Here is a 24220-nt window from a genome sequence, read left to right on the forward strand (position 1 = left end):
AAAATTCAACACTAATTTATGATAAAACACATTACCAAAGTGGTTATGGAGGGAACATTGCTCAACATAATAAAAGCTTTTTTTAACTTTTAAAAATTGAGTTATAGTCATTTTACAATATTGTGTCACATTCCAGTTTAGAGCACAATTTTTTAGTTATACATGAACATACATGTATTCATTGTCACATTGTTTTTTGCTGTGAGCTTCCACAAGGTCTTGTATATATTTCCCTGTGCTATACAGTATAATCTTCATAAAGGACAAGGTTGTCACTCTCACCACTTGTATTCAATATAGTCTTCGGATCCCTAGCCACAGCAATCAGGTAAGAAAAAAGAAATAAAAAGGATCCAAATAGGAAAAGGAAGAGGTAAAATTGTGACTATATGCAGATGACATGATACTGAATACAGAAAAATTTGAAAGTTTCACACAAAACTAAAACTAATAAAAGAATTTGGCAAGTTAGCAGATACAAGGTTAATGGACAAGAACCGGTTGCATTTCTTTATACTAATAATGAATCATCAGGAAAAGAATGTAAAGAAACACTCCTTTTTAAAATAGCACCCAAAGTAATAAAATATCTAATAATAAATTTAATCAAGGAGGTGAAATTGTTATAAATGAAGAACAATGAAACTGATTAAGGAGATTAAAGTAAACCTGAAAAAATGGAAAGATATCCCATGCACCTGCCCAAGGCAATTTACAGATTTAATGCAACGTGTATTAAATTACCTAGGACATACTGCAGAGGAATAGAACAAATCATATTAAATTTTATATGGAAACACAAAAGACACAAAATTGCCAAGGCATTGCTGAAGAAAAAGAATAAGGCTGGGGAAATAACCCTCTCAGATTTCAGAAAATACTACAAGCTACAGTAATCAAAACAGCGTAGTATTAGTACAAAACCAGAAATATGGATCAATGGAACAGGATAGAAAGCCCAGAAGTAAACCCAGAAAATTTTGGTCAATTAATCTTCAACAAAAGTGGCAAGAACATACAATGGAATAAACAGAGTCTCTTCAGCAAATAGTGTTGGAGAAACTGGAGAGCATCATATAAATCAATGAAGTTAGAATACTCCATTACACCATACACAAAAATAAATGTAAAATGGATTAAAGACTAAAACAAGACAAGACACAATAAACTTCCTAGAAGAAATCATAGGCAAAACATTATCTCACATACATCTCAACAATGTTCTACTAGGGCAGTCTACCTAAACAATAGGAATAAAATCAAAACTAAGCAAGTGGGATATAATTAACTTACAAGCTTTTGTACAGCAAAGGAAACCATAAACAAAACAAATCGGTAACTTATGGAATGGGAGAAAATATTTGCAAAAGATGAAACTGACAATGGCTTTGTCTCCAGAATATATAAACAGCTCATATGACTTAATAAGAAAAACAAACAACCCAATCCCAAAATGAGCAGAAGACCTAAACAAGCAATTCTCCAATGAACACATATAAATACCCTATAGGCTCATGAAAAAAATGCTTAATATCACTAATTATCAGAGAAATGTAAATCAAAACTACAATGAGATATTATCTCACACTAGTCAGAATGGCCATCATTCAAAAGTCCACAAATGAAAAATGCTGGAGGGGGTGTGGAGAAAAGAGCACCCTAATACACTGTTGGTGTCAATGCAGTTTGGTGCAGCCATTGTGGAAAACAGAATGGAGATTCCTAAAAAGACTAAAAATACAAATAACTTATGATGCAGCAATCCCACTCCTGGGCAATTATCCAAAGGGAATGCTAAATCAAAAATACGTCTACACATCCTACAGCCAGCATAGTACTCAATGGTGAAAAACTCAAAATCTTCCCACTAAAACCTGGAATAAGACACGGTTAACCACTATCAACAGTCCTATTCAACATAGTCTTGAAAGTCCTAGCCACAGCAATCAGGCAAGAGAGAAATAAAAGGGATCCAAACTGGAAAAGAAGAGGTAAAAGTGTCACTATATGCAGATGACATGATGTTAAATATAGAAAACCCAAAAACTAGTAGAAATAATCACAGAATTCAGCAAGGTAGCAGGTTACAAGATTAGCATTCAAAAATAAATTTCATTTCTTTACACTAATGATGAATCAACAGAAAAAGAATGTAAAGATTCAATCCCCTTTAAAATAGCTCCCAAAGTAATAAAATACCTAGGACTAAATCTAACCAAGGAAATGAAAGACTTCTACACAGAAAACTATAAAACACTGATGAAGGAAATTAAATAAGACTTTAAAAAAGTGGAAAGATATCCCATGCTCCTGGATTGGAAGAATAAATATTGTTGAAATGGTCATATACCCAAGGCAATCTACAGATTTAAGGTGATCCCTATCAATTTACCCAGGACATATTTCACAGAAGTAGAACAAATCATAATAAAATTTACATAATCTTGTTTAAGAAAAGTTATTTTTGACAAACCTACAGTCAGCACAATACTCAATGGTGAAAAACTGAAAACCTTCCCACAAATATCTGGATTGCACTTGGACCAAGAAAAAAATTATTAAGTAGGACATGATTAGAACAGCTGGTGCAATTTGAATATGAACTGTGGCATACATAATAATACTGAATCAGTAATAAGTATCCTGATTTTGATAAATATATTGTGATTGCATAAGAGAAAATCTTAAAAAAATAGTCACTGAATTTGAGACATGATTTCTATAAATTATACTGAGATCATTCAGAAATAGATATGCCCAGGAGTGGATCATGCAATAAGTCTATTTTTAGTTTTTTGAGACACCTCCATACTGTTTTCCATAATGGCTGCACCAAGCATATGATCTAGTAATACCACTCCTGGGCACATATCCAGAGGGAACTCTAAATTGAAAAGATACATGCACCCCAATGTCCATAGCAGCACAATATACAATAGTCAAGACATGGAAACAACTTAAATGTCCATTGACATATGACACTATAAAGAAGCGTTGTTATATTTATACAATGGAATACTATTCAGCCATAAAAAAGAATAAAATCATAACATGGATGGATCTAGAGATCATCATTATAAGTGAAGTAAGCCAGAAAGAGAAAGAAAATATATGGTATCACTTATATGTGAAATCTAAAAAATGAAAGAAAAGGAAGAAAGTACTGAACTCATCTACAAAGTAGAAACAGACTTGCAAGCATAGTAAATATTCTTATGGTTACTGGGGGAAAGCGAGTAGGAAGGGATAAATTTGGGAGTTTGTGATTTGCAAATTTGGGCCACAATATATAAAAACTGGATTAAAAAAACAAATTTCTTCTGTATAGCACCAGGATCTTTATCTCCTTCTGCTTCTTTTCCAATTTGGATCTCTTTTATTTCTTTTTCATGCCTGAGTGCAGTGGCTAGGACTTCCAAGATTATGTTGAACAGAAATGGTGAGAGTGGACAACCTTGCCTTTTCCAAGATTTTAGTAGGAAGGTTTTCAGCATTTCACCATTGAATTTTATGCTGGCTATAGATTTGTCATAAACAGCTTTTATTATGTTGAGATATGTTCCCTATAAGCCCACTTTGGTGAGAATTTTTATCATAAATTGGCATTGAATTTTATCAAATGCTTTTTCTGTATCTATTAAATTCAAAGAAGAAATTATATGGAACCACAAAAGACCTAGAATTGCCAAAGCATTACTGAAGAAAAAGAAAAGAGGCTGGAGGAATAAGTCTCCCAGACTTCAGACAATACTACAGAGCTACACTAATCAAGATAGCATGGTATTGGTACAAAAACAGATACATGGAGCATTGGAACAGAATAGAGAGCCCTGAAATGAACCCACAAACTTTTGGTCTACTAATCTTCAACAAACGAGGCAAGAATATTCAATGGAATCAAGAGAGTCTCTTCAGCAAATGGTATTGGTAAAACTGGACAGCAGCACGTAAAGCAATAAAGCTAGAACACTCCCTTACACAATACACAAAAATAAACTCAAAATGAATCAAAGACTTAAACATAACACATGATACAACAAACCTCCTAGAGGAAAATATAGGCAAAACACTATCTGACATACATCTCAAAAATATTCTCCTAGAACAGTCAACCCAAGCAATAGAAATAAATGAAAGAATAAACAAATGGGACCTAATAAAATTTACAAGCTTCTGCACAGCAAAACAAACCATAAGTAAAACAAAACGACAAGCTAGGGAATGGGAAATAATTTTTTTGCAAATGAAATTGACAAATGCTTGATCTCCAGAATATATAAGCAGCTCACACAATTTAATAAGAATAAAAGCAAACAACCCAAACCAAAATGGGCAGAAGACCCAAATAAGCAATTCTCCAAGGAAGACATGCAAATGATCAATAGGCACATGAAAAAATGCTCAATATCACTAATTATCAGAGAAATGCAAATCAAAAGTAAAATGAGGTATCACCTCAAACAAGTCAGAATGGCCATCACTCAAAAGTCCAAAAATGACAAATGCTGGAGAGGCTGTGGAGAAAAGGGAACCCTCATACACTGCTGGAGAGAATGCAGTTTGGTGCAGCCACTGTGGAAAACAGCATGCAGATTCCTAAAAAGATTAGGAATAGACCTAACATATGACCCAGGATACCACACCTGGGCATATATACAGAAGGAACCCTACTTCAAAATGACACTTGCACCCCAATGTTCATAGCAGAACTATTTACAATAGCCAAGACATGGAAAGAGCGTAAACATCCATCAACAGATGACTGGATAAAGGAGATATGGTATATTTATAAAATGGAATACTATTCAGACATAAAGTCTGACAACATAATGCCATGTATATAAACAGAGACAGAATCAAAGACATAGAATACAAACTTCTGGTCAAAGGGAGTGAGGGTGGGAAAGGACTGGGATAGCAAAATGCAGAAAATATATCCAAGACTGTACTGTGTATCACAGGGAAATATATACAAGATTTTGTGCTGGCTGAAAATGAAGATAAGAGACAATGAACGTATATATGCTCATGCATAAAAGAAAAACTGCTCTACACTGGAATATGAAACAAAATTGTAAAATGATTATGAATCAATAAAAAGTTAAAAAAAGAAATTTGATGGGTGACATAATAGAACGGCTAAAGAAAGGAATTGGCAGACTAGATAATGAAGAGGGACTTGAAGTGTTTGAGAAGACATGAGAACAGAAAAAACGTCAGTAAAAAGATGACATAGAAAATCAAATGAAAGCCAATGCAAACACTGCTGTTGAAACCTAGGAAAAGACAAAGGATGCAGGGCCAGGACATATAGGATTCCCAGATGAAAAAGCAAGATAATAAAAGAAAAAAGAAAAAAGGAAAAAAGCTCTGAAAAGCTATTTGAAAAAAATCAGACTGAAAGATGCTGAAAGCCAAGCAACAATCATCTATAAGAAACCAGGAAGCACAGAGCATCCAAAGAAGGCGGAATCCCAATAGACTTACAAGCAGCTGTATTATCATTCAAATCATCAAAGTTCATGATCAACCGAGTGATTTTAAATGCACCTAGGTAAAAGCAACTTAGTCACAACAGAACCTCCAGAGGGGTTTCAGCTGATATCTCGACAGATTCATTGCAGGAAAGGAAGCAGAGACAAGACACAGACCAAATTCTGAATGAGAAAAAGCTGCAGTCTAGTGTAGCCTATGCCACAAGACTGCACTTTACAATACTGGACAATGTAGAGAATTTCACAGACTGGTCAATCATAAAAGAAATCAGCAGTTTTAAGTTTATCCTAAAAGAAAGATTGTGAATTCTCCCTTGAATACAAAACAAGGAAGATTATCTGGAAATAAGAAAATCATCACTGGAAATGCAAGAAGTGCAATGACTTGCAAAGAATAAACAAGAAGGCAAAGAGGACGTCAAAATCCTAAAGATGGGAGAGGGAAGCAGGAAAAGATAGGTGATTTTCAGCACTTCACTATGTGAATCAGCTTTTATGTCTCTCTTAAACAAACGGAGGGATACATGGCATAATGTGTTTGAAAAACAAACAAAAAACAAACAAACAAACAAACACCAAAAGCGTACGGTTGACTGACATATATCCGAAGGAACCAAGAAAATTCAAAACAAAATACTCAAAGTGATGTCAAGGATCATTCAGCATGCTTTGACAGAGTTTCGCTGCATGCATCTACACAACACACTTGTATTTAGAATACAGATGCTTGCACTAATATTTATAAATATTGATTCATAAGAGCATATCGTGACCTAACCCAGATGACTATTTTCAATAAAATGAATCCATAGTCCGTGATATAGACTTACAAGCCTTCCATCAGGATGAATGAATGGCATATTCAACCCTACGAACAGATTAAATGGCATATGCCTATAACAAAGACAAGTAGCTCTGCAAAACCGTACTAAGAGTAAAAGAGACAGACAGAAAAGTGTATATTGGGATTGGATTCGTTTCTAGGAAATGCAGCCCCCATGAAGCAAATGGATCCATAGTCTGAGAGCGTGGGTGATTCAGCAGAAAAGCAACAGAAAGATATGCATTCTGGCTGAATAGATATGATGCAAACATAAGATTCCTGTAGTGTGTCTTTGGGTACTGTTAACTGTTAGAATGTTTAAAGACATGTGAATATATAAACTTAACATGGACATATTTCCTCCGTTTGTACTACTTATACAGAAAGGAACATAAGGAAAGAGGAATGGAAAATAAGATCCATGGGACACTAATGGAGAGAAACACACTTAACTTAGGAAAGTCTCATCTGATACAGCCCCTCCCCCAACACTGACAAGAAGTTGCAACCATTGGGGATGGCAGTTACTGGTTGAATTCCAGGTGGAAACTTGTTGTTTACCGCGTGGCTTGTTGTGGCTGGTGGATCCAAAATAAGTAGGTGAACCATGTGGGTAGATCAGTGTTATGGAGGGGTGCAGCCCTCTGATGCTTGGGTTATGTGTCCTGATAGGGAAGCTGTGTAAGTTCGAGATAGTGCTGCTGCCCAAAGGCCTGAGTTCATGGGTCAGTTTCCAGAACCTGAAAGGTCAGACAGTGGAAGTTCTGCCTGTATTCAGCTTACTGGTGAGACTCCGAGTTACTTTGAGACATGCCCAGTCCTGTTGAAGTCAACTTTATGGGAGACACGAAGGGAAGTTGGCAGAAAAGCTGGATGCACGGATTGAGGGGAGATGCGAACACTTTGATGATTGTTGTTCTGCTACACTGGAGATTAGTGGTATGGAGAATTCTGTACAGAATGCTAGGCTCGAAAGTCATTCATGAGACATATTGAGACTCACTGATACTGGCAGAAAACTGTGGAGGGTCAACGTGCACTTGAGGAAAGTTCTCAATTCACTGCTCCAAGAATGGGTCCAAGATTCTGGACGTCTAAAACAGAAGAGATGGCAGAGATCAAAAAAGCGCTCATGTTCTTGGAACAGGTGGTGAGAATCCACACGTCCCAAGGGGCAATAACAAACCAATAAGACCACCATGCACAAAGCCCTGGTAAGCCTTCTCCCAGCGTTGGGCCTAGATATCAAGCACATTCTCTTCCCTCCCCACAACTCAGGCATCCATTTTAAAGCATCAGCACCTGAGCTGCAATGAAGACATTAGGAGCAGAGCAAGCCCCTCCTAGGATCAGTGTTCAAACACCTTCACATTCTGTGCACAGCAGTGAAATCCTCCATGGTCAACTACTCTCGACTAAAACAGATTGGAAATGAATTCTTAGGTCACACAATGAAATGATGACCTTCCACTAGATTCAGCAAATGCTGGGTGTTTGTCTACTTTGGGATGAAGGGAGTGTGGTAAGTGAGGGGAATATTTGACTGAATTTGAATATTTAGTAGGTCTCAGTTTTCCAAGACAGTATAGGTAACAATTATAAGTCAGTTATTGAAATGAACTGTAAAAGTCACCATAGACATGTAGGGACACATAATGTGTGGATTTTTCTTTCCCTTCAGTCAAGTCCCGGGTGCAGGATATCATGGGGTTGCAGTCTTGGATGGGTTAAATTGCTTTACTAAACATGATCAGATGATTAAGTATTCTCATGGTTGATAGAAGAGCACCTTGTTCTCCATAGACTAGCAAAGATGCAGCAGTGTTCTCATAGCTATGATGCCTCTGGGTACTATTGGAAGCAAGCCTACATGTCAATATGTTGTTTGTGTTTCCTTGTGTTTTCCTAGAGAGAAAAGTTGCCCCTTTAATCACCAACATTGGCAAGTATGTGTCATTGGGGGAAAGGGCAGCATATCAACAAGGGGAACCCAGGGTGGGGGTTATTTCATGGTTCCAATATTTATTTCATGTTTCCTGTTGTTGAAGGCATCAACAGTAAAGGTTTCACCTGTCCCCTTCAACACTTTGGACTGGTATTTTACATTTTTCTGTCTATTTTCCTCTTAGAGCTGACAAACTGGTAACTGAATATGACTAGACTGGATTCGGGTTAGTTTTAGTATGTTTTGAAAATTAACTTCATTTTCATACAAATCCCAAAATATGTAAATCTATTCCATTAACCATGTGAAAGACTGTAACTGAGGAATCAACACAATGTCAATACTGGTGTTTTCAGAAAAACCCTCCCACCATGGCGGTACGGATAATAGAGCTAAAGAAGAATCACTTTTCTGTGAGTTATAATGAAAAATGTTGAATTGTCTATGTCCATTTGGCAGAGTTCCAGTGCAAATTTCGCACACTCGCTGCCATATACAGAGCAATATAATTATCGACTCACCCAGCCCTTTGCTAAGGAACATGGCTAAGAGTGGTCTCTTACTTTTAAAGACAGAAAGAGGCCTCACAAAACCTGGAAGGAGCAGGAAGAAATGTTGAGATTGGAAATTAGTGCAGGACCTGACCTCTGGTGAGGTAGAAGCTAAGGTGAATCTCTGCTTTACTGGGTCGCAAACACTCAAGCGGACAGGACACTAGAGTTTGAAAGCGCTGCACTGAGTGTTAGCAGAGGGCACAGCAGATGCTTGGCTGACAGAACTCAAAGAAATCGTACAAAATAACCCCTGAGTTGATTCCCAGACCAAGATACGAGCTGCCAAATTTGAGCTAGCAGGAGCTGCGCAAGATTAGGGACAGGGCTAAGGATGATGGCACACACTGAATCTCAGTGATCTGGAGGGTGTATTGGATTGTGGTTGGTCCTATCAAGAGAGCAAACCGGCCTGGGATCCCAATGAGAAAGCAACCAAACTGGCGGGCGAGTTTGACTTTACTGAAATATCCCATGGCCACATCCACAGCATCTGTAGTCCAAGGAACCAATTTGGAATTTTGCAAATCGAACAAGTGTGGGGCTCAATGAGAGATATCATTCATCTGGTTTCAATGATCTACGGGTCCTTGAGGTTGAAATTGGTGTCCAGTACCATAGGATCTTCCATATTCATAGCTAGGACTGGGATTAGGATTTGGTAAGAGGCAGTGGATGCAGGTCAGCTCTGTAGTAGTCTTCATGGTCCCATGCCACCAGAATGAGAGGACAAAGATGAGTGGTTCCTGTCCGCTGCTTGAGAAGATGAAGCGTTTAATTCAGCATTATCTCCCAAAGGCAGATGCTTCATTTGGGATGGCAGTGACATGGTACGGCAACGAGGACTTCAAGTTGGGGCTGTGGGAACATTGCAGCAGTCCCTGATGCATGACATCCTTAGATATGTTTCCACTGGTGTTTCTGTAGACAAAGAAGCTCTGGGAAGACCTTGTACTATTGGGACATACCACTGCAATAAAAAGGACAATTGCACTGTCACAATGGTGTTTTGGAAACACTCCAAATTGACATACAGCAGCCTGCCAAGCAGAAACCTTATAGAAGCTTCGTTTCCACAAGGGGGAGGGTCCATGCATGTTCAGAGCTGTGATATAATCGTAATAAAAATTAAGTTCTACTAAACGACAAGAGTAGGTTTTGTACATGACAACCACTGCAACACCAGCAATTAGAGATATACCACACTACACACACAGAAAAACAACATTGCATCACTGTCTAGGAAATATTGTCCTCACAGAAATATCATGGAATTGCATACACCCAAGAGACTAAAATTTTCACTTAAACAAGCCCAGCAAGTCTACATTATATACCTGAAAATACTTGACCAGTAGAGTTACAAAACTATAGTAAAAGAGACAGGAAGTACCATTTTCACTCCGAAAGGGATTGAAGGTTCCAGAAAATGGTTTAAAGAATTAGACTCTGAAACAATTCCAGAGCAAGCCTTGAAAAGGTTGATGAGAGAAGCACTGAAGAACAGTATTGTCTTAGAATTTCAAAAGGCAGAATACAAGAAAAAGGGAAGAGAACATCTATATACAAGACAAATAAATCAGAAAACTCGATGGATGGGATAATAGCGCAGATAAAGTCAGTCCTAAGCGGACTAGATAATGCAGAGGGACTCGTGAGTGACTGCGAAGACAGGAGAACAGAAATACCCTGATCAGAAGATGACATAGAAAAGCAAATGAAAACCAATGCAAAAAATGCTGCTGAATCCTGGATAAGACAAAGCATGCAAAGCTAGGATTCATAGGATTCCTAGAAGGAAAAGCATGATATGTATATAAAAAAAAATCTGAAAATGTACTTGTAAAAATATCAGACTGAAACTTGCTGAAAGGCAAGAAACAATCATGTATAAGAAATGATGAGGCACAAAGCCTCCAAAGAAGGCGGAACCCCAAAAGACCTACAAGCAGCTGTTTTATCTTTCAAATCATCAAAGTTCATGATCCACCGAGTGATTTTAAATGCACCTAGGTAAAAGCAACTTAGTCACAACAGAACCTCCAGAGGGGTTTCAGCTGATATCTCGACAGATTCATTGCAGGACAGTTAGCATTGACAAGACACAGACACATTTCTGAATGAGAAAAAGCTGCAGTCTAGTGCAGCCTATGCCACAAGACTGCCATTTACAATACTGGCCAATGTAGACAATTTCACTGACTGGCCAATCTTAAAAGAACTCAGAACTTCAAAATTTATCATAAAAGAAAGATTGTGAATTCTACCCTGAATAGAAAACTAGAAAGATGATCTGGAAATAAGAAAACCATCATTGGAAATGCAGGAGATACAATATAAGTTGCAAAGAAGAAAAGAGAAGTAGGCAAAGAGGACGTCAAAATCCTAAGGATGGGAGAAGGAAGCAGGAAAACATAGTTGATGTTCAGCAATTTTGTATCTTAATCACTATATATGACTATTTTCATCAAATGGAGTGATACATTGCATAACGTGTTTGCAAAACAAACAAACAACAAAAAAGCAAACAAACAATCACCAAAAGCGTACGGTTGAGTGACATATATCCGCAGAAACCAAGAAAATTCAAAAGAAAATACTAAAGGGGATGTCAAGGATCATTCAGCACGCTTTGACACAGTTTGGCTGAATGCATATAAACAACACCCTTGTATTAAGAAAACACATGCGTGCATAACTCTTAATAAATATTGATACATAAGAGCACATTGTGACCTAACCCAAACGACTATTTTGAATAAAATAGATCCATAGTCCGTGATATAGAAATACAAGCCTTCCATTAGGATGAATGAATGGCATATTGAATACTACGAGGAGAATAAATGGCATATTCCTATAATAAAGACAAGTAGCTCTGCCAAATCTTAAAAGATTAAAAAAGACAGACAGTAAATTGTATAATGGGACTGGATTCGTTTCTAGGAAATTCAGCCCCAATGAAACAAACGAATCCAAGTTCTGAGAGTGTGGGTTTTTCAGCAGAAAAGCAACAGAGAGATATGCATTCTCGGTGAATGTATATGACACAAATATAAGATTACTGTAGTGAGTCTTTGGGTACTGTTAACTGTTAGAAAGTTTATAGACATGTGAATCCATAAACTTAACATGGACGTACTTCCTCCGTTTCTACTTTATATAGAAAACTGCACATAAGAAAAGAGGAATGGAAAATAAGAAACATGGGGCACAAATGGAGAGAAACACACATACCTTAGGAAACTCTAGACTGATGCAGCCCCTCCCCGAACACTGACAAGTTGCAGCAACCATTGGGGATGGCAGTTACCAGTTGAAATCCAGGTGGAATGCTGGTGTGTCCCGCGTGGCTTGTTGTGGCTGGTGGATCCAAGGTAACTTGGCAGAACACGGTGGGTGGATCAGTGTCATGGAGGGGCTGCCGCCCTCGCTGAAGCTTGGGATATGTCTCTTGTTCGGGAAGCTGTGTAAGAGAAGATACTGCTGCTGCCCAATGGCCTGAGTTCACGGGTCAGTTTCCAGAACCTGAAAGGTCAGACAGTGGAAGTTCTGCCTGTCCTCAGCTTACTGGTGAGACTCCGAATTAGTTTGACACATGCCCAGTCCTGTAGAAGTCAACTTTAAGGAAGACACGAAGAGAAGTTGGCAGAAAAGCTGGATGCACGGATTGAGGGGAGATGTGAACACTTTGATGATTGCTGTTCTGCTACACTGGAGATTAGTGGTATGGAGAATTCTGTACAGAATACTAGGCTCAGAAGATATTCATGAGACATATTGAGCCTCACTGATACTGGCAGAAAACTGTGGAGGGGCAACGTGCACTTGAAAAGTTCTCAGTTCACTTCTCCAAGAACGGGTCCAAGATTCTGGACGTCTAAAATAGAAGAGATGGCAGAGATCATAAAAGCGCTCATGTTCTTGGAACAGGTCGTCAGAATCCACACGTCACAAGGGTCAATTTCAAAACACTAAGACCACCATGCACCAAGCCCAGGTAAGCCTTCGCCCAGGGTGGGGCCTAGCTATCAAGCACTTTCTCTTCCCTCCCCAACACAGGCATCCATTTTAAGGCATCAGCACGTGAGCTGCAATGAAGCCATTAGGAGCAGAGCAAGCCGCTCCTAGAATCAGAGTTCAAATACCTTCACATTCTGTGAACAACAGTGAACTCCTCCATGGTCAATTACTCTCGACTAAAACAGATTGCAATTGAATTCTTAGATCACACCGCGAAATGATGACCTTCCCCTAGATTCAGCAAATGCTGCGGTTCTGTCTACTTTGGGGTGAATGGAGTGTGGTAAGTGAGGGGAATCTTTGACTGAACTTGAATATGTACTAAGCCTCAGTTTTTCAAGAGAGTATAGGTAAATCTTATAAGTCAGTTATTGAAATGATCTTTAAAATCACCATAGACATGAATGGACACATGTTTTGTGGATTGTCTTTTCCCTTCAGTCAAGTTCCGGGTGCAGGATATCATGGGGTTGCAGTCTTGGATGGGTTAAATTGCTTTACCAAACGTGATCGGATGAGTATATATTCTCATGGTTGATAGAAGAGCACCTGGTTCTCCATAGTCTAGCAAAGCTGCAGCAGATTTCTCATAGATATAATGCTTCTAGGTGCTATTTGAACCAAGCCTACGTGTAAATATGTTGTTTGTGTTTCCTTGTGTTTAACTAGAGAGAAAAGTTGCCCCTTTACTAGCCAACATTGACAAGTACGTGTCATTGGGAGGAAAGGGCAGCACATCAACAAGGGAAACCCAGGGTTGGGGTTATTTCATGGTTCCTATATTTAGCTCATTGTTCCTGTTGTTGAATGGATAAATAATAAAGCTTTCACCTGTCCCCTTCAACACTTGGGACTGCTATTTTACATTCTTTCTATTTTTATTTTGAGCTGACAAATTAGTACCAGAAAATGACAAATGTGCTTTGGGGCTAGATTCAGTATGTTTCGAAAGTTAACTTCATTTTGATACAAATCCCAAAATATGTAAATCAATTCCATTAACCATTTGAAAGACTGCCACTGAGGTATCAACGCAATGTCAATAATGGAGTTTTCAGACAAACCGTCCCACCATGTCTGTACAGAAAATTGAGCTAAACAAGAATCACATTTCTGTGAGTTATGTCTGTGAAATGTTGATTTATCGATGTCCATTTGGCAGAGTACTGGTGCAAATTTCGCTCATTCACTGACATGTGCTCAGAAAGATATATATGGACTCAACAAACCCTTGGCTTGGGACACTTGGTGAAGAGTGGTCTCTTACTTCCAAAGACAGGAAGAGGCCTCACAAAACCTGGAAGGAGCAGAAAGAAATGTAGAGAATGGAAATTAGTGCAGGACCTGACCTCTGGTGAAGGAACAGCCAAGGTGAAACTCTCGTTTACTTGGACACACACTCTCAGGCGGTCAGGAAACAAGATATTGAAAGCACTGTACTGCGTGTTAGAAGAGGGCACAGCAGATGCTTGGGTGACAGAACTCAAAGAAATCAGCACAAAATATCCCCACATTTGATTCCCAGACCAAGATACGAGTGGCCAAATTTGAGCTAGTGGAAGCTGGGCAAGATGAGGGATATGGTTGTGGATGATGGCACACACTGAATCTCAGTGATCTGGAGGGTGTATTGGATTGTGGTTGGTCCTATCAAGAGAGCAAACCGGCCTGGGTTCCAAATGAGAAACCAACCAATCTGGCGTGCGAGTTTGTGTTTATCGAAATGTCCCATGGCCACATCCAATGCATCTGGAGATTCAGGGACCAATTGGTTATTTTACCAATCGAGCACGTGTGGTGCTCAGTCAGAGCCATCATGTATCAGGTCTGAAATTTCCAGGGGGCCTTGAGGTTGAACTCAGTGTCCAAAGCCATAGGATTTGCCACTTTCATAGGCAGGATTGGGATTTGCTTTCTGGGGTGGAGGGTCTCCCCAAGTGTCTGGACTTGACTCTGGGTGAGTTGGTCAGTTGGACAGTGGCTCAGTGTGAGTCCATGTCCAGTGGAGGAGGTAGTGGGTTAGATCTAGAAGGACTCCTTCTGGGGCGGGAGGGCACACAATGGAGGCAGGAGGCCAAGTCCAGTTGACTGAGAACAGGTCATATCCTGCATAGTCCTGCAGGGCAAATGAAAGCGTCCAGTCTACAGAAGGTGGAAAGGTGGTCCATACAATGGTTCAGCTCAGATGTCACATCCTCAAAGGAGCCTTCCCTGCCTGCACAGTCTAAAGGGACAGCCTCCTCCAAGCATATCTCCCCAGCAGACACCTGCTCCATTTCCTGCATAGCATTCAGGACTCGGGCCCCTGCTCCGCACCCAGCCATGTTTCAGCTGCCTAGAGGGAAAGCCCTCACGGGAGCCATCAAGCCCTGCATGACCTTGGCCCCACCTCTCTGTCTCCCCTGCCACCACTGTCTCCAACTGGCCCTCTTCTCCTTCACTCCTGCACTCCTGAATTCCCCCAGCTCTGTGTGCTGTCCAGAGCACGTGTCCCTCCTAACATGTTGTGTGCTCACTGTGTCTCACCCACAGCATGCCTCCCACCTAGGTCAATATCCAGCACACAGAAGGGCTCAGTAAGTAGAGAATGAATGACTCTTACCATCACTGCTGGGAAGAACTTTGTCTGTGGCCTACAGTGATCACAGACCCGTCACATATTCGCTGAGGTCCTACTGTGTGCTGGACGGGTTCCAGATACCGGGCACAGAAGGTAGTGAAGCAGGCATGTCTCCATTCTCATGCAGCAGAGAGCCTGGTGGGGACACAGAGAAAATTAAGTAAAATATACACAATGTACGGAGGTGATATGTTCCATGGAGAAAAATAAGGTCAGGGAGGACATTTGAGCAGATTCCTGGAGGTGTTTAAGAAGCAGAGGGAGAGAGTTCCTGGCTGAAAGTTCAGCCAGCGCAAAGGCCCTGAGGCCACAGTGGGATGCGAGTGGAGGGTCTTAGTTATCCGTGTGAGTTCTTAGTCCTGCCTTGGATATGTATGTTGCTTTTACTTGTAAACCTTGATTTCACCTTTATACAAATTAACCTGCATCATCAATCTGCATAATTTAGCCAATTCTGTTTCAGGTGTTGTGGGCACAATGGAGGGCTAGTTACTTGGGTTGGTAAAGAACTACCCGCGTCTGAGAAGGGTTTAGGAAAGTTTAATAGGACACTGCTATAGGCAACATCAGGCCACACAGGCAAGTGGTGCCTACACGAGCGCCAAGGATGAGTGTGTAGGGTCTGTTATTGGGGGGGTGCTGTGCACACAAGGAGGAGGGGGCTGCATGATCAATTCATGCACAGGTACCTGGTTGGTTGTGAGATCTGACAGGGGCTTCTCTGAACAACAGGCTTTACCACTTTAATAAGGGCAGGATGTGAGGCCTCTCTTCCTGGGGCAATGAGTTTTCATAGGGTAAACACACAGCAAGAGAAGATGTTTTATAGCTTGTGGAAATGCAGGTGTGCAAAGGGTCCTGCAGTGGGGAGTGGGAGGTAAGGTGCCACTGGGCTCTAGGCACACAGAGAGCCCAGGGGTGAGGGTGTATGACTCTAAAGAGTGCCAGCTGGCTCCACACCAGGGACTTTATGTGGAAACAGGAGAATCTAGGTTGTCAGCACGTGTCTACTCAGTGACCTCCCTAAGCCTAGCTCTGTCAGGCACCAGGTGGCTGTGAAATGAACATGAAGTTCCCCACCCTGAGGACTCCAATGAATGAACATCTTGACATCCACAAGCCCCTTCCCCTGCACCACCGCCCCACCTCATCTGGGTCTGAGGCTCTGAACCTGACATCAGTGGCACCTTCGTTCCCTACATCCAGCTCTTTTGGACATCTCTGTGATGAGCTGTTCCATGTCAGCGAGCCCCAAACTGAGCTCTGCCTTTACCCCATGAATGCTTCCTCCCTGTGAAGCCCCTCGTGAAGAAGCCACCACTAGCAGGATCTTTCAGCCCTGAGTGTCTGCCTTCCCCACCCCTCCGATGTCTCCCAGCCCATGATCCCCTCTGGAGGTCCCTATTATCCTCTCCTTCCCACTTCAGTCTTTGGCTGCACAGCAAATCCCTCTTCACAATCTCCCACAAGACAGGTCCAGGTCCACTTGGGGACACTGAGGTGACACAGGCCGGTGTTGCTGGGAATGAAGAGCAGGATCCTGGAGCAGAGGAGAGGCAAGGGCTCCCAATCCACCAGAACACAGGTTAAAGTGGGGGCAAGACACCCATAAATGGTGAGGCAGGCATCACACTGCAGCCCCGCCCTCTGCTCCCCCAGGGTGCCTTGTGTTTCCTGCTTTGGCCTGGGGGACTTCCCCCCTCACTCTCTGTTAGAGGGGTGCCCATTCATTCATTCACACCCTCATTCACCATGTACATGGGTCCTGCTCAGTGCCAGGCCTCAGCTAGATGACAGCTCATCCTTGGGGACACAGCTCAGATCTCACCTCCTCCATGAAGCACTTCTGGATTCCCGCCCCTCCTGAATCTCCTCTGGCCTCAGTTGGGACCACTAGGGCTGAGACCACACTCTGATTACCTCCCGTCTGTGATCTCTGTGAAAGCCCTGGGCCCAATGTGGAAAGAGACTCAGAAAAATGGGGCCAAAAGGGGCTAAGAAAAATGTTACTAATTCTCTATTACAGAGAAGGGCACTGAGCAGAGAGAGGGCAGTGTCCAACCAAAGCCACAGAGCAGGGTCTCAGTGAGCCCTCCCATGGCCCTGTTACTAGTTCTCTGTTATAGATGAGGACACTGAGCCACAGAGAGGTAGCAGAGCCCTGCTGTAGCCTTGGCCCCACGGCCTGTGTCCTTTATTACTAGCTCCATGCTGCCAGCAGGGGTGTGGGCCTGGAATGGAGGTTGAAAGCAGCCTGACCCCCAGGACCCCTTCATACACAAAGTCAGTCTCAGGAAACACCCCTCAAGACCTACTCTACACCCCTGGGATTGTGTCCTGATTGCTGTTCCTGGAAGCTGGCTGGGCTTCCCTGTGAATTGGCCCAGGAGATGCTTGGGACAGACACAGGGCCCCTGAGGCTCCCTGTCCCCAGATGAGCAGCTCTGGTCCCCTTGACTGGTCCCCTTGGCAGAGGCCTGATGACATGAGGTGTTGGTCGGGTAGCCAGCTGTGGAGATGAGGAAATGGGAGCAACATGCAAGTACATGCAGAGGTTCAGGTATTCACTCAACAATCATTGATTCAGGCTTTGCAGTGTGGCTGGCCTTGGCCCAGGCCTGGGTGTCCAGTACTGAATACAGTCAACCCCTTGAGCCTTCTGGGAAAGCAGTGCTCAGAGAAACGGGCCCTCAGTGCCCCCATCCTGCTCCCCATGAACAATCACACTGAGATGAGTGTGCGGCCATGGGTCCCAGTGGAAGGTGAAGGGAGGAGGGAAACCCAGAGTGGGCACTGACCATGAGCCTGGACACTGGAACCAGATGGCCTGGGCTCTGTAATCTGGGGTGGTCACCTCCCCTGTTCTCTCTGTGCCTCAGTTACTTCTTCTGAAGAAATGGGTGATAACGCCTGCCCCTGCCCAACAGATTTTCATGAGGAGTCAGTGAGCTTCTCTTATGAGTGTAGGACAGTGCCTGGCTATGGGTCAGGATCCTGCTCACATCACAATAGTCTGTCCCACTTTAAAGATAAGAAAGCCAAGGCTAAGGGGGTTATGAGACCAGCCTGGGCTTGCCCCCTTCTCATGCTCTGCTGTCCAGGCCTCCTGCTTTTACATCACCCCTCTGCCCCCATATCCACCCAGCAAAGTTGGTGCTGAGAATCTGAGCAAATCAGAGTATGAACGGAGGAACACCCTGTCCCCAACTTGGACTCTTGGGGCGGTGGGCAGGATGGGGATATCGGGCTCCCCCAGACTGTCCAAGGGGCCCAGCATGTCCGTCACCTCATTTCTACTCAACACGGAGTAGGTGAGTGTCCAAGGGCCAGAGGGCGATGGAGTAACCCAGGGTGGGTGGATGCTAGGTAGGTGTGGGAGGCACAGAGTGTCTCCTGGAATACAGTGTCCAGGCAGCCAAGGTGCGGGGAATGAGGGTGCCCAGAAGGGGCAGAGGACAGAGTCCAGCCTGGAGACCACCCCCTGCTGGACCCTGATCTGGGGTGAGAATTGGGACAAGCCAGGGCCCCGCTGGGACTCCTCATCCAGCAAAGAGGTGAGGAAAAGTTAAGGAGACAAGGGAGGCTGACCCCACCGTGCTCCCTGTGTGAGGGCGCTGCTTCCAGGATCCTGGAGGTTCCTTAGACCCTTGTGAAGTGGCTGCTGTTTCCAGCCACATGTGGGCAGAACTGAGGCAGGGAGGACAGAGTGACTCAGGACAGAGCTAGGATTCATCCAAGAGTGTGTGCTGAGCCTCTCGCTGAGAGCAGCCTCTGGGCGTCATGAACTCAGGAAGTGTATTGTCCTCCCTCTTAAGGATCCTGGCATGTTAGGCAGGAAAGGTCCCAGTGCCCATACCTGGGCCTTTCTGGGTGATGCTGACATGTGGGATCATGATGGTCCTGGGAAAGGAGAGAGAATGTGGGCTGGGCTTCAGGTCTGCATCAGAACCTGATGCCCCTAATGTTGTGTGACCTGGAAACTCCCTGACCTCTCTGTGCCTGGCTTTCCAGCCCTGACTCAGAGGACTGCTGTGCTTGGCACACAGTAGGACCTCAATCAGAGGAAAAACCCAGCCCTTCCCCAGGAACCTCTCGTCTTACATGCCCAAAATTAAGCCCATGTGCCACACATCACCAGAGCTGATACTTGACAAACAGGGCAAGTGAAATCCAGCAAATCCTTCCTCCTGCCTGAGGCCCTTCCCTCCTCAGTGACAGTGGCTCAGAGCAGGTCTCTTTATCCCAGAAGTCTGAACTGAGCCTTGTGACCTGGAGGAGTCCCTGTTCCACACAACTTTGTTTCCAGTCATTCCAACAAGACACAAGAGCACCTGGTCAGTGTCTTAGCAGCAAGATCCTCCCTTTGCAAATTGCCCCATCACATTCGGGCTAGAAGATGTGAGTTCCAGGGCACATGACCATCCAAATGATGACTTCAGGGAAACATCCCTGCCCACACTGCACTCTTCAGAGCCCACCTTCTAAAAGAAGGGGTAGTGACCCATCGTTGTGCACAGTTTTATCAGAACACAGCCCTCACCCACCCACCATTGGAAACACGTGAGAAGCAGAGATTCCCAAGTGCCTGGACCCCTGTCATCCAGAAAGCAGAGGTTAGGGTAACAGACAGAAGGGGAGAAAGTACTTTCAGACTATATATCTGATAAGGGGTTAACACCCAAAACATATAAATAACTCTTACAATTCAACAGAAAAAAAACAAGCAATCTGATTTAAAAAGTGGGAAGGGGAACTGAATAGACATTTTTCCAAAGAAGGCACACAGATGTCTAACAGGTACATGAAAAGGTGCTCAACATCACTCACCATCAGGGAAATGCAAATCAAAACCACAATGAGATATCCCCTCCCACCTGTCAGGGTGGGTGTCATCAAAATACAAGAGATAACAAGTGATGGTGGTGGTGCGAAGAAAAGGGAAACTTGTGCAACGTTGGTGGCAATGTAAATTGGTGCCATCACTCTGGAAAAGAGTAAGGAAGCTCCCCCAAAATTTAAAATTATAACTTCCATATGATCCAGCAAGTCCACTGCTGGGAATATACCCAAAGGAAATGAAATCACTTGTCAATGAGACAACTGCACCCTCATGTTCACTGTATCATTATTTACAATAACCAAGATATGTAAATAACCTAAGTGTCTGTCAACAGATGAATGGATACAGAAAACGTGATGCATATGTATGTATATATAATGGAATCTTATTCAGACATTAAAAAAATGAAATCCTGCCATTTGTGACAACTTGGATGGACCTTCAGGCTATTATGCTAAGTGAAATAAATAAGACAGAGAAAGACAAATACCTATGATCTCATTTACATGTGGAATCTACAAAATAAACCGAAACCCATAGAAACAGAAATCAGGCTGGTGGTTGCCAGAGGTGAGTCAGGGGGTGATTGAAATTCGGGAAGATAATCAAAATGTACAAATTTCCACTAAGAAGATAAACAAGTCCTGGGGACATAATGTACTGCAAGGTGACTGTAGTTAACAACACTGCGTTGTGCATTTGATAGTTGTTAAGAGAGTATCTCTTAAAATTTCTGATCACAAGGAAAATAATGTGTGACTATGGGTGATGACAGACATCAAGTAAATTTAATGCAGTGATCATTTCACAATATGCACATGTAACAAGACATTATGCTGCACACCAAAAGCCAACAAAGTTATGTGACAATTGTATCTCAGGAATACTTATCTCAGGAAGCAGGGGTGTGAGCCTGGACTACCTACTGCAGAAGCTGCCTTTGCCCTCCAACAGCAGAGGGTGGTGGTTGTGACAGGGACTCTAGGTCCTTCAAGGCCTAGAATGTTTACTGTCTGGACCTTCATAGGAAGAGTGTGCAGACCCTGCCCTGGAAGACGGTGGTCATGGCAGCAACAAAGGCCTGCCTGTGTGCAGGCTCAGCCCAGACAGCTCCTGTGCTCTGCTGTCACCGCATTTAGTTCCCTCAACACCCTCAGTGGGAGAGGCTTCAATGTTACCATTTTACACATGAGAAAACTGAGGCTCATTTGCTTTGAATTATTGACCAAGTGGTGGGGTAAGCTTTGAACACCAGTGTTCTGATTTCAAAGCCACATCTCAGTCCTGATTTTTAGAAGGTGGAGGTCCAGGCACTGGGGACCCTCCACCTTCCTCACTTGTAGTCGTAATCCAGGGCTGCCATCCCCACGGCTTCTGGGTGAACACATTTAATCCGCTTATTCTGCACCAGCTGAGCCCTTGGCTGCCAGTCTGTTTCCGCTGCCTGACACCAGCTGAGGTTTTACAACTAAATCATCCCACCTGCCCTGCCGGCCCACCTGCCCTGCCATATGGGGCAGACCCCTCCTAGCCTGGTCATTCTAAACCCTTAGTTCACACATTTGCACAACTGCATCGAAAGGGCCCTACTCCCTGTGTGGAAATATCGACAAGGGGAAGGAAGGGGAGTTTGGGGTGGCCGCTTACTGTGAAGGTGACACACGACAGGGACATGTTCATGTCCATAATGGCACTCAATTTGAAGCTAAGAACATTGTCACAGTGAGGGGTAAAAGCTGAGAGGCTACAAGGCTGCTGAGAAAGGGGCTTGACTATTGAAGTGTAAATGCGTAATTTAATTTAAAAATTAGCCCCCTGGGTGATAAAAATTTTCCCCTAAGGCCCGAATTGGCCACCTGACCCCTGGGAACCCCTCAATTCCAGGATGTAATCATCTGAGCATGGAGGGGGCTTAAATTGGGGTGCTGTCCTCTCAGTCATGGTGCACCTGCCCACGTGTGCACCCATGAACTGCAGTACTCACACATCAAGGCACCTCTCATGCCCTGCCAAGGAGGTCCAGCTCATAAGGAAGGGATGACAGACTGTGAGGTCACACGTGTGCCCCTGCATGGGTGAATGTTGTATAGGGAAAAGCCCCTCCCACTGTCACCTCCAGGAGGGGTGCTGGAGGGAGCAGGACTCCTGAGCCCCTAGGCTTAGCAAGCATCCTGGTTGAGGGTGGGGAGGCTGTCCACTCTGAAGTCATAGGTCAGATGGTAGATTGGTGTCCCACCCCCACAGCTCACCAGTGAGACCATCTAGTCTGTTTTCTCTGTAAACAGGAACCCAGTCACCCTCACCCTCAGAAGTGGGGGCAGCCTGTGTAAATTACAACACAAAGCCCTGGGATGTTTCAGGTGCCCGGGCTGTCCAGCACCCTTAGGCCGGGCAGGTGGGAGAGGAGATGAGTGGGTTAGCAGGTGTGACAGCAGAGCTGAGACTTGGCTGAGTTCATGTACTCTAATATCCAGGAACTGCGAGCTACCACTAGCAAATCTGTTCACTGAGGCCATGTGTACTCTCCCTTGTCATTTACAGTCCCCTATTTGAACAGAGGCCTCTGGAGTCTATTAGCCACATTGTTGCCTGTCACCACACTGTTGCAGTTCCAGGGTCTCCATTTAGCCAGCTTGAAGGAATAGTCAAACTTTTTCTTAAAACCAGTGACAGAAAACAAAAGTGGCTTAAAGAAGCAAACAGGGCAGGAGAGAATGACTTACATACCTGAGACATCCACAGGGAGATACCTTCAGGCAGGGCTGTACCTGGTGCTCAGTGACATCAGCAGAAGTCATACTTCCCCAACTCTGAGCTCTGCCACTGGTGTCATCTTCACATGGCTCTGCCTTTATGAGAGCAAGATAGTCACCAACTGCCACAGGCTGACATCACCACCCTTTAACTCCCAAATGAAATAGAAATTCTCTTCTCCCAGATTTCCAGCAACAAGGCCTGACCTCCGTGGAGCCTGACTGGGCTGGTGCCCAGCCCTGAGCCAATCACAGTGGCCAGGGAGGATGGAAAATGCTGATTGGCCAGATCAAGGCCATGTGACCATCTCTCCAGGAAACCTGTGAGCTGTTCACCTGTTTTCAGGTTGGGAGAGTGTGATGTCTCCCAGAAAATTCTGCTACTAGCACAACCTGCAGGTGGCACAATGAGCTGGAATGTGCCTGTCTGCTTGGTGACAAGTGACAAGTCACTTAGTGGTTCCTTGCTTCAGGGAGGGAGGCATGTCCACACAGTATTGGGGCTTCAGAGCCAGAATGTAGTAGAAAAGCCTCCCAGTCTCCCAAAAGGTGTGAAAGTGAGCAGTGACACTGGAAAGGCACTCCTCTCTGTGGCCCTTTGCTTTCTACTTGTTACAGTGGAGAGTGCAGTGCTGCCCCTCACAGCCCACCTCCCTGCTGGGAGGCCTTTGCAACAGGTGGAGAGTGCTTGGAAAAGCCCACTTATTCTCAGGAACTGTTATTGCTCCTGGTGGCATTATTATTTTCATGTCACTTGTGAGGTGGGCCCTGAGGGTTCCCTGATCTGGGGGCACAGACAAACACAGAAACTTGGCCCAGTATTGCTGCTCATTCAACAATGACTTACCGAGAACCTACTGTGTGCCAGATTCCCAGGGTAGAGCAGTGGTGTTGTCAGCACAGGCCCCTGCCTCACCTCATCTCTGCATCCCAGGTGGGGTCACCAGAGTGGGAGTTCAGGAAGCAGAGGACGTGGCCGAATCCTTGTGGGAACCCCTGGGTTTTTCTCTGTGCTGAGGGAACTAGCAGCACACCGATTGTGGGACTCAGTACCCGCATGAACTAGCATTGATGGGTAAAGGACAGGGACAATTCTACAAGCCCATTCTCACTAACCCCAGGCTCTGGAGGGCAGCTCCACTCTGCTCAACCCCAGGGGGCAACTTCCAC

At 43.7% G+C, this 24220-nt stretch overlaps 1 protein-coding gene and 1 long non-coding RNA gene across 3 annotated transcripts in view; one reads left to right on the forward strand and one right to left on the reverse strand.

Moving 5' to 3' along the window:
* LOC135323016 (uncharacterized) overlaps window positions 1–13681 on the forward strand; it is a 92912-nt gene extending 79231 nt beyond the window's left edge. The window contains exon 8 of the transcript XR_010384080.1: window positions 11981–13681. The gene's annotated coding sequence lies outside the window, so the exon portion shown is untranslated. The remainder of the gene's footprint in view (window positions 1–11980) is intronic.
* LOC135323017 (uncharacterized) lies at window positions 12607–23299 on the reverse strand. 2 transcript variants are annotated; one of them, XR_010384085.1, is made up of 4 exons: window positions 23025–23299; window positions 15440–15592; window positions 14067–14134; window positions 12607–12694 (listed from the first exon to the last, which is right to left on the reverse strand). It is a non-coding gene; the product is annotated as an uncharacterized LOC135323017 (long non-coding RNA). The 2 variants fall into 2 exon arrangements; XR_010384086.1 differs by lacking the exon at window positions 14067–14134 and having other exon boundaries at window positions 12611–12694.
* Window positions 23300–24220: the final 921 nt, after the last annotated feature.

The sequence above is a fragment of the Camelus dromedarius genome, chromosome 15 (genome assembly GCF_036321535.1).
Source record: "Camelus dromedarius isolate mCamDro1 chromosome 15, mCamDro1.pat, whole genome shotgun sequence".
NCBI lineage: Eukaryota > Metazoa > Chordata > Mammalia > Artiodactyla > Camelidae > Camelus > Camelus dromedarius.